This window comes from Aethalodelphis obliquidens, unplaced genomic scaffold (assembly GCF_003676395.1).
Source record: "Aethalodelphis obliquidens isolate GAN/ISIS:26980383/991018 unplaced genomic scaffold, ASM367639v1 scaffold17, whole genome shotgun sequence".
In the NCBI taxonomy this organism is placed as follows: domain Eukaryota; kingdom Metazoa; phylum Chordata; class Mammalia; order Artiodactyla; family Delphinidae; genus Aethalodelphis; species Aethalodelphis obliquidens.
Genome location: NW_020837961.1, coordinates 19,167,208 through 19,182,255, shown reverse-complemented (window position 1 = coordinate 19,182,255; position 15,048 = coordinate 19,167,208). Strand labels below are relative to the sequence as shown.

At 38.6% G+C, this 15,048-nt stretch overlaps 1 pseudogene; it reads left to right on the top strand.

Moving 5' to 3' along the window:
• Positions 1-14,188: 14,188 nt before the first annotated feature.
• LOC113626013 (tubulin alpha chain-like) lies at positions 14,189-14,648 on the top strand (annotated as a pseudogene).
• The last annotated feature ends 400 nt before the right edge of the window (positions 14,649-15,048 follow it).

The window sequence follows — 15,048 nt, the reverse complement described above, 5'->3', positions numbered from 1 at the left end:
GAAATGTGCTAGAGAAACATGCTGGAGATAAAATCAGCTGCCTATGATAGGAAATTGTCAAGGAAATGAAAAATCCAACGGAATTAAAAGCAACAGTGCAGTTAGAAAAGGCAGACTTGATTTAACAGAAAATTTAATCAGTGATTTGGCAGAATTACTTGAAAAAATTTTTCCAGAATGTAAGAGAAGAATAGAAAATATAGAGGAGAAGATGGTAGGTATAAAGGATAGAGAACAATGATCCACATTTTAAATTATAGGTTTTCAGAGTAAGAAATCAGAAGCAAAAATCAAAGGCTAAAAATGAGAAAAAAACCAACCAACCAACACTTTTCTGAACAGAAAAAAGAAACCCTAACGCTGTGCTACGTTGGTTTAAAATACTTACCATGTTGCAAAGAACATTAGCAGAGAGAGAAGCATGGTAAAAATTTCAAAGTTAAGGATAAAGAAAAATAATCTTTAAATCTTTACTATAATCATTTTGAAATAAAACATGTTACCAATAAAACAAAAGTTGGCAGACTTGAGAATTTTCTTTCATAGTAGTAAATATCAGTTTACAATGTAATATTTTCTACAGAAATTTAAAGGGATAAAACCGTGCCTCAAGAATTCTCATCCACTTAAGTTTTTATCTGCAGAGCCAATATGAGGACACTTAAAAATATATAATGGCTAAGAAAACACACCATCCACATGCTTTTTATTTAAAAAAAATACTTGACATATTTCAGATGACTATGAATTTAATCAAAATCTTAAAACGTGTTGTTATGCTATAAAAAGACTTACAGTGTGCATTGAAATACTTCAAACATATAACTAGGTGTATTAGAATTCTCCAAAGGGGGGAAAAAGCCAGTAGTATATATACATATATATACATATAGATGTATAATGAGGAATTGGCTCACGCAGTTTTGAAGGCTGAGAAGTCCCAAGACCTGCAGTCAGAGCTGGAGTCCCTGGAAAGCCATGGTATAGTTCCAGTCTGAGGCTGAAGGCCTGAGAAACAGGAGGGCTGATGGTGTAAATCACAGTCCATGGCTGAGTCCTAAGGCAGGAGAAGACTGATCCCCGTTTGAAGACAGTCAGATAGAGTGAATTTTCCCTTAATCTTTTTGCTCTGTTCGGGCCTTCAGTGGATTGGATGAGGCTTATCTGCATTGGTGAGGATACCCTGCTTTACTCAGTCTACTGATTCAAATGTTAATTTTATCCAGAAACACCCTCACAAATCCACCCAGAATAATGTTTAACTAAATATGTGGGCACCCTGTTATCCAGTCAAGTTGACACATATAATAAACCATCACGCTAAGTTTATATAATTGTTGTATGTTTGGTGATTAAAAAATGAATGCAAATGTCAGAAATTGTTCTTAAAAAAGAATAATGTAAAACTTACATATAAAAATAAATCACAATGTGAGTCTAAATGTCCAGATAATATGAATAAAAACTGTCAGTTAGAAGAATGTGAACTCAGAGAAAGTTAAAAAAATAGCTAATAAAAAAAAATTTATGTGAAAGTGAGTAAAGAATGGAAAACAAGGACTTTTAGATAGTGAATAAATAGAACTTACAACAGGATTGAAATCTTCTAATTGTAGAAGATAAAATCAACCCAATCAGCAAATGACAGAAAACAGAGGAAGTGGCATAAAAGCCTGAAAAGAAAAAGCACAACCCAAGATAGTGTGAAATGTTATATGAAATATATCAGTTCTGATAATAAACTTAAATGCGTTATAAAGTTTGCTAAATAAGGAATATGAAAACAGTATCTCTATGCTATTCTCAAGGGGTATTTCTAAAACAAAGCACAGATTTTAATACGAGGATGGACAAAGATTTATAAGGCGAGTTGAAAAACGAGATGGAATTAATAATTTTAGACAATGTAGCTATCAAGGGTCAAAATATTAAAAGGTTAAAAAGAAGGTCGTTTTTATCATGTACACTATACTGCACAACCAATTTATAACAATCATAACCCTTTATGTGCTGACTAAAACAGCATCAACATACATAGTCAAAGTTTATTAGGAGAAAAAGAAATGTACAAAAATACTATAGTTGCAGGAAAATTTAACATTATCTCAGGCTTTGTAAGGGAGACTGGTCACTTACTTTGTCTGCCCCATGTCATTTCCTTTGGGAACTGGCCTCCCCACACTGGTCAGACCCTTTTGGCGGGGTCAGTCAAGAGGCTGTTTCTTGGCTATCACAGGACTGGGAATATTTAGCAGATGCTTGATGCCCCACTCAGATTCCTTTGGCTCCCTTTTTACCAGTTCTGTGAGTCCTTCCCCAGCTTTTGTGACTTTAGTTGTTAAGGCTTTACACCTTAGCCCTTCAGAGATGGGCCTGTGGGCACTGGTGCTGCCTTGTCCACATGGAGAGCTGAAAGTGTCTGGACATTTCATGGCCTCCAATCTCTCCAGACCCTGGCTCCTTTATTGGATGATTACACCTCCAAGCTTGGAGGTGTAATTTATCTCGAGCTCCCTTACTAGGCTTTGGGAATTGGAGGCTTCTTCCCCTTCCCATACAGCTTTCCCCACTCTCTTACTCTTTTCTCCTGAAGCATGTCCTTAATAAATTGCTCTCAAAGCAGTTCTTGACTCAGATCTGCCTCTGTGAAATTCCAGCTGAGATGGCGTGTGACCTAAACTGACGGATCAGAGTGGCTTATCTGTGTGACCCAAGGATTGGGCCTAAGTGGGTAACTTACCTAAGCTGGATCAGAGTCCTTTATTTTGACTTGACATGATGCTGGGAGAAAGAGCAGTCTATTCCTGTGATTACAGCATGCAAAGACCAATCAGCCTGGATTCCCAGGCACTATCTTGTTGCCATGTGGATAGGGCCTGCCTGAGAAATGAAAACAGGCAAGCAAAGCTAAGGGATGAAGAAAGACAGTACCAATTCCATCATTTCAACCCCTAGACCCAGCCTTTGCTGAAGAAGTTTGTATTTTAGAAATCCCAGTTATATTAGCTCACAAGTTCTTTTAATGAATTATGCTAGTTTGACTTGGGTTTCTGTTATTTGCAATGAAAATGTCCTCAACAACATAGTTCAAGCAGGAAACAATAATAAGGTTTCAGAGAATTTGAATAATATAATTAATAATGGATTAATAGTGCATAATCTCTGGAAATGAGTTGGACTGTACATCTTTAAAAATAAAGAATTTCTAGTTGAAAAACAACCTCACTTTATTCCTCAGAACATAACTTCTAAAGAACACAATCTCTAAAAAGTAGCCATCCTAGAAATTAATTTTAAAAGATTAAGGAAATACAGTGGTCCATATGGAAATTAGAAATCTTTCCCCAATAACTATGGGATAAAAGAAGAATCTAAAGTTAACAAAAAATAAAAATGTTAGTACTAAGGGGATATGATTTTAGACACAGTTCCTCCTTCTGACCCATACTTCCTTTCATTCTCCTTCATTGGTTCAATATTCAAACATCTAGGCCACTCTGCATTCCTTGACTCAGGGTAGAAAGAAATAATTTTTTCTTATGGCTCTGTAATTTGTCTTTGAAAAACTTTAGGGAAATATTAAGGTATAGAGAAAATGTTTGAGCACTGATGGTAAGATATTTTCTCCTACTACACTCAGAGGACAGAAAAATATTTCTAAAGTTGGAAAGACAGTAAGCACAAGTGGAGGAGCCATCACCATTGGAGCTCTGTACAGGGCCCTTGGATCTTGCCTCATAAGCAGAGCTCTGGGAAATGGCATCTGCCTAGAGAAGGAAAGACTGACTCGTGAGTCCAGAACGACAGGGATCATAGAAAGTGAGCACAGCACCCTCACCTTAGGGTGGTGTCACATCTCAGTGTCATCTTGTTTGGACTGATGACAGTCAAGCCCTGAGGACCAGATTGGATGATGGATGTCTCATCTGGTACCCATGTGGATGGTTGACAATGAAGAGCAGATGCCCTGTCTCTCACCTTGGTGCTACAATAAACAACCTGGCTCCTGGTGGAATGGGGTTTGATTTGTGGAAATATAAAGTAGGTTGGATTTCTGATACATTTGAGTTTGTGACTAAAATTTAAACTCACTACACTTTGTATTAACACTTGTGGGATGTGGTCAAAGGAGCTTGGGAAGCAGAACTTCACTTCTACAACTCCAGTTCCCCAACCACAAATTCAGTCTTTTTATGTAACTGGGGCTCATAGAGCTAGTTTAATATTTATTTTTATCTTTAGAAATATAACAGTTTTGATTTCCAGGGTTCTTTCTGCTTTTTCATTCTTTTTTTCCCCAGGGTTCTTCTTGCTTTTGCATTCAATTTAGTTACAACAATAATATATTACATATTACAAAAATATTACAATTTATTAAAATAATATTTCTAATATAATCTTGCTCTTTTTGGCTTTCTTTCTCCTCCTTTTTACCCAGGCTCAGAACTTTTGCTTTTTTTGATGTAAAATCTTATGATCTAACTGACTTACAAAGCTATTTATTGTCTTACCACAAAATTCTATGTTGGTATGAAACTTGATATTACTACAGTCTTTCTTTTTGCATTTTTTTTTGTAACCCAGGAAAACAGTTCCTTAGGAAAGGCTAAGGTGAAAGGCTTTTCTGTATCTCAAAAGAGAAAGAGAAAAGAAAACTGATAATTTGAAAATGCTAATTGCCCTTTTACAGAAATTATATCTTGAAACGTAAAAATACATTTTGTCTTAAATATATGTATTTTTGTATCTCACTTTGGGGTCCACTCCCTCACTTGTGGTCTAGAGTGTGGTGGAAGGTGTCAGACAACTCTGTGTTTATGGATTTGGGGAATGTGCATGTGTTCTGCTACTACGTTTTGAAAAGAGGTGAAGTCAGCTGAAGTATGAAACAGAAGGTGAGTTGAGGTACCCATCTCCATCTGCTTCAGGACTGTTTGGTTTTAGTTCAGAGGGTGGGAGAGTTTGATATCTAGTGCAACCATCTCCCTTGACACTATCTTTAGTGAAAAAAAATTCCACCCCCAATTTGGCATAAGATCTTCTGCATTTACAGAACTATTTTGAGTTTATAAACAAAATCAACTATATTCATGGGTATGTTAATGGAAAGTTGGGAAGAAGCATATTAGGCAAATTGAAACTCCTAAAGTCCTGAAAAATTCTGTCTTTAATTTCCTTCTGGTGACCCACAAAATACAGAAGTACTTTTCTCCCTCTCATTTCTTTTTTCCCTCTAGTTTTATTGAGATGTAATTGACATACAGCACTGGATAAGATTCAGCTGTACAGTATAATGATTTGATTTACATACATCATGAAATGATGACCATGATAAGTTTAGTAAACATCCATCCTCTCATATAGATACAAAATAAAAGAAAAAAATTTTCTTGTGATGAGAACTCTTAGGACTTAACTCTCTTAACAACTTTCATATGTAACATAGAGCAGTGTTCATTATACTTGTCATGTTGTCCCTTATATCCCTAGTGCTTATTTACCTTATAACTGGGAGTTTGTATCAATAACTTTGACTGCCTTCACCCCATTCCCCATCGCCCCGCGCCCTCCTCTGGTCATCACAAATCTGATCTCTTTTTCTATGAGTTGGTTGGTTGGTTGGTTTTTGAAGTATAATTGAACTACAACACTATGTTACCTCCTGGTACACAACACAGTGATTTGCTATTTCTATATATCACAAAATGATCACCACTGTAAGTCTAGTTATCATGGGTCACCATAAAAAGATATTACATTATTATTGAATATATTCCCCACATTGTACATTTTATACCCGTGACTCATTTATTTTGTAACTGGAAGTTTGCATCTCTTAATCTCCCTCACTTATATCACTCTTCTTCCCCCACCCCTGGAGACCACATGCTTGTTCTCTGTATCTATGACTGTTTTTGTTTGTTCTCGTTATGTTTATTCATTTGTTTTGATTTTTAGATTCCACATGTAAGTGAAATCATATGGCATTTGTCTTTATTTGTCTGACTTATTTCACTTTGCATAATACCCTCTAGGTCCATCCATGTTGTCGCAGTGGCAAGATTTCATTCTCTTTTACGGCTGAGTAATATTTCATTGTATATAAATACATACCGTATCTCCGTTATCCATTCATCTATCGATGGGCACTTAGTCTGTTCCCATATATTGGCTATTGTAAGTAATGCTGCAATAAACATAGGAGTGCATATATCTTTTCTAATTAGCGTTTTTGTTTCCTTTGGATAAATACCCAGGATTGTAATTGCTGGATCATATGGTAGTTCTATTTTTTTTTTTTTTTTTTTTGCGGTACGCGGACCTCTCACCGTCGCGACCTCTCCCGCCGCGGAGCACAGGTTCCGGACGCACAGGCCCAGCGGCCATGGCTCACGGGCCCAGCCGCTCCGCGGCACGTGGGATCCTCCCAGACCGGGGCACGAACCCACGTCCCCTGCATCGGCAGGCGGACGCTCAACCACTGCGCCACCAGGGAAGCCCGGTAGTTCTATTTTTAATTTTTTAAGGACCCTCCATACTGTTTTCCATAGTGGCTGTATCAATTTACATTCCCACCAACAGTGTAGGAGGGTTCCCTCTTCTCCACACCCTCTCCAGCATTTATTGTTTGTAGATTTTTTGATGATGGCCATTCTGACTGGTGTGCGATGATATCTCATTGTAGTTTTGATTTGCATTTCTCTAATGATTAATGATGTTGAGCATTCTTTCATGTGTTTGTTGGCAATCTGTATATCTTCTTTGGAAAAATATCTATTTAGGTCTTCTGCCCATTTTTGGATTGGGTTGTTTGTTTTTTGTTATTGAGCTGCATGAGCTGCTTATAAATTTTGGAAATTAATCCTTTGTCAGTTGCTTCATTTGCAAATATTTTCTCCCTTTCTGAGGGTTGTCTTTTGGTCTTGTTTATGGTTTCCTTTGCTGTGCAAAAGGTTTTAAGTTTCATTAGGTCCCATTTGTTTATTTTTGTTTTTATTTCCATTTCTCTAGGGGGTGGGTCAAAAAGGATCATGCTGTGATTTATGTCATAGAGTGTTCTGCCTATGTTTTCCTCTAAGATTTTGATAGTGTCTGGCCTTACATTTAGGTCTTTAATCCATTTAGAGTTTATTTTTGTGTATGGTGTTAGGGAGTGTTCTAATTTCATACTTTTACATGTAGCTGTCCAGTTTTCCCAGCACCACTTATTGAAGAGGCTGTCTTTTCTCCACTGTATATTCTTGCCTCCTTTATCAAAGATAAGGTGACCATATGAGCGTGGGTTTATGTCTGGGCTTTCTATCCTGTTTCATTAATGTATATTTCTGTTTTTGTGCCAGCACCATACTGTCTTGATTACTGTAGCTTTGTAGTCTAGTCTGAAGGGCAGGAGCCTGATTCTTCCAGCTCCATTTTTCTTCCTCAAGATTGCTTTGGCTATTCGGGGTGTTTTGTGTTTCCATACAAATTGTGAAATTTTTTGTTCTAGCTCTGTGAAAAAGGCCAGTGGTAGTTTGATAGTGATTGCATTGAATCTGTAGATTGCTTTGGGTAGTACAGTCATTTTCACAATGTTGATTCTTCCAATCCAAGAACATGGTATATCTCTCCATCTATTTGTACCATCTTTAATTTCTTTCATCAGTGTCTTATGATCTTCTGCATACAGGTCTTTTGTCTCCTTAGGTAGGTTTATTCCTAGATATTTTATTCTTTTTTTTGCAATGGTAAATGGGAGTGTTTCCTTAGTTTTACTTTCAGATTTTTCATCAATAGTGTATAGGAATGTTAGAGATTTCTGTGCATTAATTTTGTACCCTGCTACTTTACGAAACTCATTGATTAGTTCTAGTAGTTTTCTGGTGGCATCTTAACGATTCTCTATGTATAGTGTCATGTCATCTGCAAACAGTGACACCTTTACTTCTTCTTTTCTGATTTGGATTCCTTTTATTTCTTTTTTTCTCTGATTGCTGTGGCTAGGACTTCCAAAACTTTGTTGAATAATAGTGGTGAGAGTGGGCAACCTTATCTTGTTCCTGATCTTATTGGAAATGATTTCAGTTTTTCACCATTGAGGACGATGTTGGCTGTGGGTTTGTCATATATGGCCTTTATTTTGTTAAGGAAAGTTCCCTCCATGCCTACTTTCTGGGGGGTTTTATCATAAATGGGTGTTGAATTTGTCAAAAGCTTTCTCTGCATCTATTTAGATGATCATATGGTTTTTCTCCTTCAATTTGTTAATATGGTGTATCACGTTGATTGATTTGCATATATTGAAGAATCCTTGCACTCCTGGGATAAACTACACTTGATCATGGTGTATGATCCTTTTAATGTGCTGTTGGATTCTGTTTGCTAGTATTTTGTTGAGGATTTTTGCCTCTATGTTCCTCAGTGATATTGGCCTGTAGTTTTCTTTCTTTGTGATATCTTTGTCTCGTTTTGGTATCAGGGTGATGCTGTCCTCGTAAAATGAGTTTGGGAGTGTTTCTCCCTCTGCTATATTTTGGAAGAGTTTGAGAAGGATAGGTGTTAGCACTTCTCTAAATGTTTGATAGAATTCGCCTGTGAATCCCTTTGGTTCTGGGCTTTTGTTTGTTGGAAGTTTTTTTTTTTTTTTTTTTTTTTTGCAGTACGTGGGCCTCTCACTGTTGTGGCCTCTCCCGTTGCGGAGCACAGGCTCTGGATGCGCAGGCTCAGCGGCCATGGCTCACGGGCCCAGCCGCTCCGCGGCATGTGGGATCTTCCCGGACCAGGGCATGAACCCGTGTCCCCTGCATCGGCGGGTGGACTCTCAACCACTGCGCCACCAGGGAAGCCCTGTTGGAAGATTTTTGATCACAGTTTCAATTTCAGTGCTTGTAATGGGACTCTTCATACTTTCTATTTCTTCCTGGTTCAGTCTTAGAAGGTTGTGCATTTGTAAGAATTTGTCCATTTCTTCCAGGGTGTCCATTTTATTGGCATAGAATTGCTTGTAATAATCTCTCATGATCCTTTGTATTTCTGCAGTGTCAGTTGTTACTTCTCCTTTTTCATCTCTAATTCTGTTGATTTGAGTCTTCTCCCTTTTTTTCTTGATAAGTCTGGCTAATGGTTTATCAATTTTGTTTATCTTCTCAAAAAACCAACTTTTAGTTTTATTAATCTTTGTTATTGTTTCTTTCATTTCTTTTTCATTTATTTCTGATCTGCTCTTTCTGATTTCTTTCCTTCTGCTAATTTTGGGTGTTTTTGTTCTTCTTTCTCTAATTGCTCTAGGTGTAAGGTTAGGTTGTTTATTTGAGATGTTTCTTGTTTCTTAAGGTAGGATTGTATTGCTATAAACTTCCCTCTTAGAACTGCTTTTCCTGCATCCCATAGGTTTTGGGTCATCGTGTTTTCATTGTCATTTGTTTCTGGGTATTTTTTGATTTCCTCTTTGATTTCTTCAGTGATCTCTTGGTTATTAAGTAGTGTATTGTTTAGCCTCCATGTATTTGTATTTTTTACAGATTTTTTCCTGTAATTTATATCTAGTCTCATAGCGTTATGGTTGGAAAAGATACTTGATAGGATTTCAATTTTCTTAAATTTAGCAAGGCTTGATTTGTGACCCAAGATATGATGTATCCTGGAGAATGTTCCATGAGCACTTGAGAAGAATGTGTATTCTGTTGTTTTTGGATGGACTGTCCTATAAATATCAATTAAGTCCATCTTGTTTAGTGTATTATTTAAAGCTTGTGTTTCCTTATTTACTTTCATTTTGGATGATCTGTCCATTGGTGAAAGAGGGGTGTTAAAGTCCCCTATTATTATTGTGTTACTGTTGATTTCCCCTTTTATGGCTGTTAGCATTTGCCTTATGTATTGAGGTGCTCCTATGTTGGGTGCATAAATATTTACAATTGTTATATCTTCTTCTTGGATCGATCCCTTGATCATTATGTAGTGTCCTTCTTTGTCTCTTGTAATAGTCTTTATTTTAAAGTCTATTTTGTCTGATATGAGAATTGCTACTCCAGCTTTCTTTTGCTTTCCATTTGCATGGAATATCTTTTTCCTTCCCCTCACTTTCAGTCTGTATGTGTCCCTAGGGCTGAAGTGGGTCTCTTGTAGACAGCATATATATGGGTCTTGTTTTTGTATCCATTCAGCTGGTGTATGTGTTTTGGTTGGAACATTTAATCCATTCACATTTAAGGTAATTATCGATATGTATGTTCCTATGACCATTTTCTTAATTGTTTTGGGTTTGTCACTGTAGGCCTTTTCCTTCTCTTGTGTTTCCTGCCTAGAGAAGTTCCTTTAGCATTTGTTGTAAAGCTGGTTTTGTGGTGCTGAATTCTCTTAGCTTTTGCTTGTCTGTAAAGGTTTTATTTTCTCCATCAAATCTGAATGAGATCCTTGCTGGGTAATCTTGGTTGTAGGTTTTTCTCCTTCATCACTTTAAATATGTCCTGCCACTGCCTTCTGGCTTGCAGAGTTTCCGCTGAAAGATCAGCTGTTAACCTTATGGGGATTCCCTTGTATGTTATTTGTTGTTTTTCCCTTGCTGCTTTTAATATTTTTCCATTGTATGTAATTTTTTTTTTTTTTTGTGGTACGCGGGCCTCTCACTGTTGTGGCCTCTCCCGTTGTGGAGCACAGGCTCCGGACGCGCAGGCTCAGCGGCCATGGCTCACAGGCCCAGCCTGTCCGCGGCATGTGGGATCCTCCCAGACCGGGGCAAGAACCCATGTCCCCTGCATTGGCAGGCGGACTCTCAACCACTGTGCCCCCAGGGAAGCCCTGTATTTAATTTTTGATAGTTTGATTAGTATGTGTCTTGGTGTGTTTCTCCTTGGATTTATCCTGTATGGGACTCTCTGTGCTTCCTGGACTTGACTAACTATTCCCTTTCCCATATTAGGGAAAATTTCAACTATAATCTCTTCAAATATTTTCTCAGTCCCTTTCTTTTTCTCGTCTTCTTCTGGGACCCCTATAATTCGAATGTTGGTGCATTTAATGTTGTCCCAGAGGTCTCTGAGACTGTCCTCAATTCTTTTCATTCTTTTTTGTTTATTCTGCTCTGCAGTAGTTATTTCCACTATTTTATCTTCCAGGTCACTTATCTGTTCTTCTGCCTCAGTTATTCTGCTATTGATCCCTTGTAGAGAATTTTTAATTTCATTTTTTGTGTTATCATCATTGTTTGTTTGCTCTTTAGCTCTCTAGTTTCTTGTTAATCGTTTCTTGTATTTTCTCTATTCTATTTCCAATATTTTGGATCATCTTTACTATCATTATTCTGAATTCTTTTTCAGGTAGACTGCCTATTTCCTCTTCATTTGTTAGGTGTGGTGGGTTTTTGCTTTGCTTCTTCATCTGCTGTGTGTTTTTCTGTCTTCTCATTTTGCTTAACTTACTGTTCGGGGTCTCCTTTTTGCAGGCTGCAGGTTCATAGTTCCCATTGTTTTTGGGTGTCTGTCCCCAGTGGCTAAGGTGGGTTCAGTGGTTGTGTAGGCTTCCTGGTGGAGGGGACTAGCGCCTGTGTTTTGGTGGATGAGGTTGGATCTTGTCTTTCTGGTGGGCAGGTCCACATCTGGTGGTGTGTTTTGGGGTGTCTGTGGCCTTATCATGATTTTAGGCAGCCTCTGTGCCAATAGATGGGGTTGTGCTCCTGTCTTGCTAATTGTTTGGCATAGGGTCTCCAGCACTGTAGCTTGCTGTCATTGAGTGGAGCTGGGTTTGGCGTTGAGCTGGAAATCTCTGGGAGTTTTTCGCCATTTGATATTTCGTGGAGCTGCGAGGTCTCTTGTGGACCAGTGTCCTGAACTTGGCTCTCCCACCTCAGAGGCACAGCCCTGACACCTGGCTGGAGCACCAAGAGCCTTTCATCCACACGGCCTGCCCACGGTCCCCAGGACTGTCACGGCTTCAGCTGGTGGGGCCCCTCCATAGCCAGCAGCCTCAGTGAGGCCATCCTTCCCTCAGCCTCCAGGGCAGTTCAGTGACGGTGGAGGGAAGAGACCCTGAGCCAGGAGTTCCAGCTCTGTGGAAACGCAGGCTCCATTCTGGGTGCAGGGGGTGGGACAGCTCTCCCCCTAGGCCTTCCAGGAGGGAGCGGGGCACCGGTGGAGGGACTCAGTGTAGTTTTTTTTTTTTTTTGCAGTACACGGGCCTCTCACTGTTGTGGCCTCTCCCATTGCGAAGCACAGGCTCTGGACGCGCAGGTTCAGTGGCCATGGATCACAGGCCCGTTCGCTCTGCAGCATTTGGTATCTTCCTGGACCGGGGCACGAACCTGTGTCCCCTGCATAGGCAGGCAGACTTTCAACCACTGCGCCACCAGGGAAGCCCTCAGTGTAGTTTTGATTTGCATTTCTCTGATGATTATTGATGTTGAGCATCTTTTCATGTGTCGGTTGGCCATCTGTATGTCTTCTTTGGAGAAAGTTCTGTTCAGGTCTGTGCCCATATTTTAATCAGACTGTTTGTTTTTTTCATATTGAGTTGTATGAGGTCTTCCTATATTTTGGATATTAACTTCTTATCAGATGTGTCATTTGCAAATATCTTCTTCCATTCAGCAGGCTGCCTTTTCATTTTGGTGATGGTTTCCTTCACTGCGAAAAAGCTTTTTAGTTTGATGTGGTCTCATTTGTTTATTTTTGTTTTTTTTCCATTGCCTGGGGATACAGATCCAAAAAAACATTGCTAAGACTGATGTCAAAGAACATACTTCTTATGTTTTCCTATAGGAATTTTATGGTTTCAAGTCTTACATTTAAGTTTTTAATCCACTTTGGTTTATTTTTGTATATAGTGTGAGAAAGTAGTCCAGTTTGATTTTCTTGTGTGTAGCTGCCCAGTTTTCCCAATACCATTTACTGAAGAGGCTGTCTTTTCCCCACTGTACATTCTTGCCTCCTTTGTCATGGGTTAGTTGTCCATATAAATGTGGGTTCATTTCTGGGCTCTCTATTCTGTTCCATTGATCCATGTGTCTGGTTTTGTGCCAGTACCACATTGATGTAGTATAGTTTGAAATCAGGGAGAATGATACCTCTAGCTTTGTTGTTCTTTCTCAAGATTGTTTTGGCTATTTGGGGTCTTTTGTGTTTCCATACAAATTTTAGAATTATTTGTTCCAGTTCTGCGAAAAATGCCATTGGCATTTCTAATATTGAATATTCTAATATCTAGAATTGGTATTCTAATTTCTAATAAGTGACAAAGGAGGGTTTTGTTTGCATTTCATGTTGCCACAAAAAATGTATTATTCTATCTTCATTTCTTTTCTTCTTGCTTTTCCAAATATTTGTGTCACTCTAAGTATTTTATCCTCTTTTCAAACTACACAGGTACATAGATGTTAGTATTATCTCTTTTTAAGCTTGTTATTGTTAAGTATATGCCAGGCTGAGCTAGATAGAATCTCATGAAACAGCCGTTTCGTGTAATGAAACATATGGCTGCTTGCAATTCATAGTTTACATGATTAGCAGTAAAGTGTTTTTTTCTAAAAAGAAGGAAGGCTTCAAAACCGAATACTTTAATTTCATATATACATAGTCATGACTATTTCAAAATAACATTCTTAAAATTTAAAAATATAAATATTCTTGATTACAATTTTTTAAACGTCTCATCTGTGTGTAAAAATGTTGCATTACATTATCTCTACATATCCCCTCTAGCTCAAAAGTTCCCTTTTGAAACCTTAGTGTTAAGTAGAATTTGGTGGATTTTTATAGAACAGTTTGGGGGGACTTCCGTGGTGGCACAGTGGTTAAGAATCCGCCTGCCAATACAGGGGACACGGGTTCGATCCCTGGTCCGGGAAGATCCCACATGCCACGGAGCAACTGGGCCCGTGTGCCACAACTACTGAGCCTGCGCTCTAGAGCCCGCGAGCCACAACTACTGAAGCCCAAGCACCTAGAGCCTATGCTTTGCAACAAGAGAAGCCACTGCAGTGAGAAGCCCATGCACTGCAACGAAGAGTAGCCCCCGCTCGCTGCAACTGGAGAAAGCCTGTGTGCAGCAACGAAGACCCAACCGAGACAAAAATAAATAAATAAATAAACAAACAAATAAATAAATAAAAACAGCTTGGGTCACAAACTTGCACATATTTGTTCTGGGAAATAATATATAAGAATTAACCTGTCTAACATTATATATATAATAATATATAGGAATTCACCTGTAAATACATGGCTTGCTGTCTGTTGTACCGTGGTAATGTGGTTCCCAAAGATGTCAGTGCTGCCATTGCCACCATCAAGACCAAGCATACCATCCAGTTTGTGGACTGGTGCCCCACTGGCTTCAAAGTTGGCATTAATTACCAGCTTTCCACTGTGGTACCTGGTGGAGACCTGGCCAAAGTACAGTGAGCTGTGTGCATGCTGAGCAACATCACAGCCATTGCTGAGGCCTGGGCTTGCCTGGACCACACGTTTGACCCGATGTATGCCAAGCGTGCTTTTCTTCACTGGTACGTGGTGAGGGCATGGAGGAAGGAGAGTTTTCTGAGGCCCGTGAGGACGTGGCTGCCCTTGAGAAGGATGATGAGGAGGTTGGTGTGGATTCTGTTGAAGGAGAGGGAGAGGAAGAAGGAGAGGAATACTAAAGTTAAAATGTCACAAAGGTGCTGCTTTTACAGGGAAGCTTATTCTGTTTTAAACATTGAAAAGCTGTGGTCTGATCAGTTAATTTGTATGTAGCAGTGTATACTCTTGTGTACAATCATTGACCTATGCTTTAAAACACGACACTTTGTTATAGACCCAAGCTATCCATTTCTCTGATAGGTTTGAGTAAAGTATTCCCTGTCTTAAATGAAAAAAAAAAAAAAAAAGAATTAACCTGTCTATTCTTAGAATTTTGAGTCATTCCAAACCATGCATGATTCGCTTGTTTGTTCATCTTTAGTTCAATCTAGATGAAGGATTCACAAGTTGCAAAAAAAGGGAGACATTACCCCAGAATAAATTTTAGTCTTTAAAGTTTTGATGTCTGTTTCATTAGAATAAAAATATTACACATTGATGATAAGGTAGAATTTTG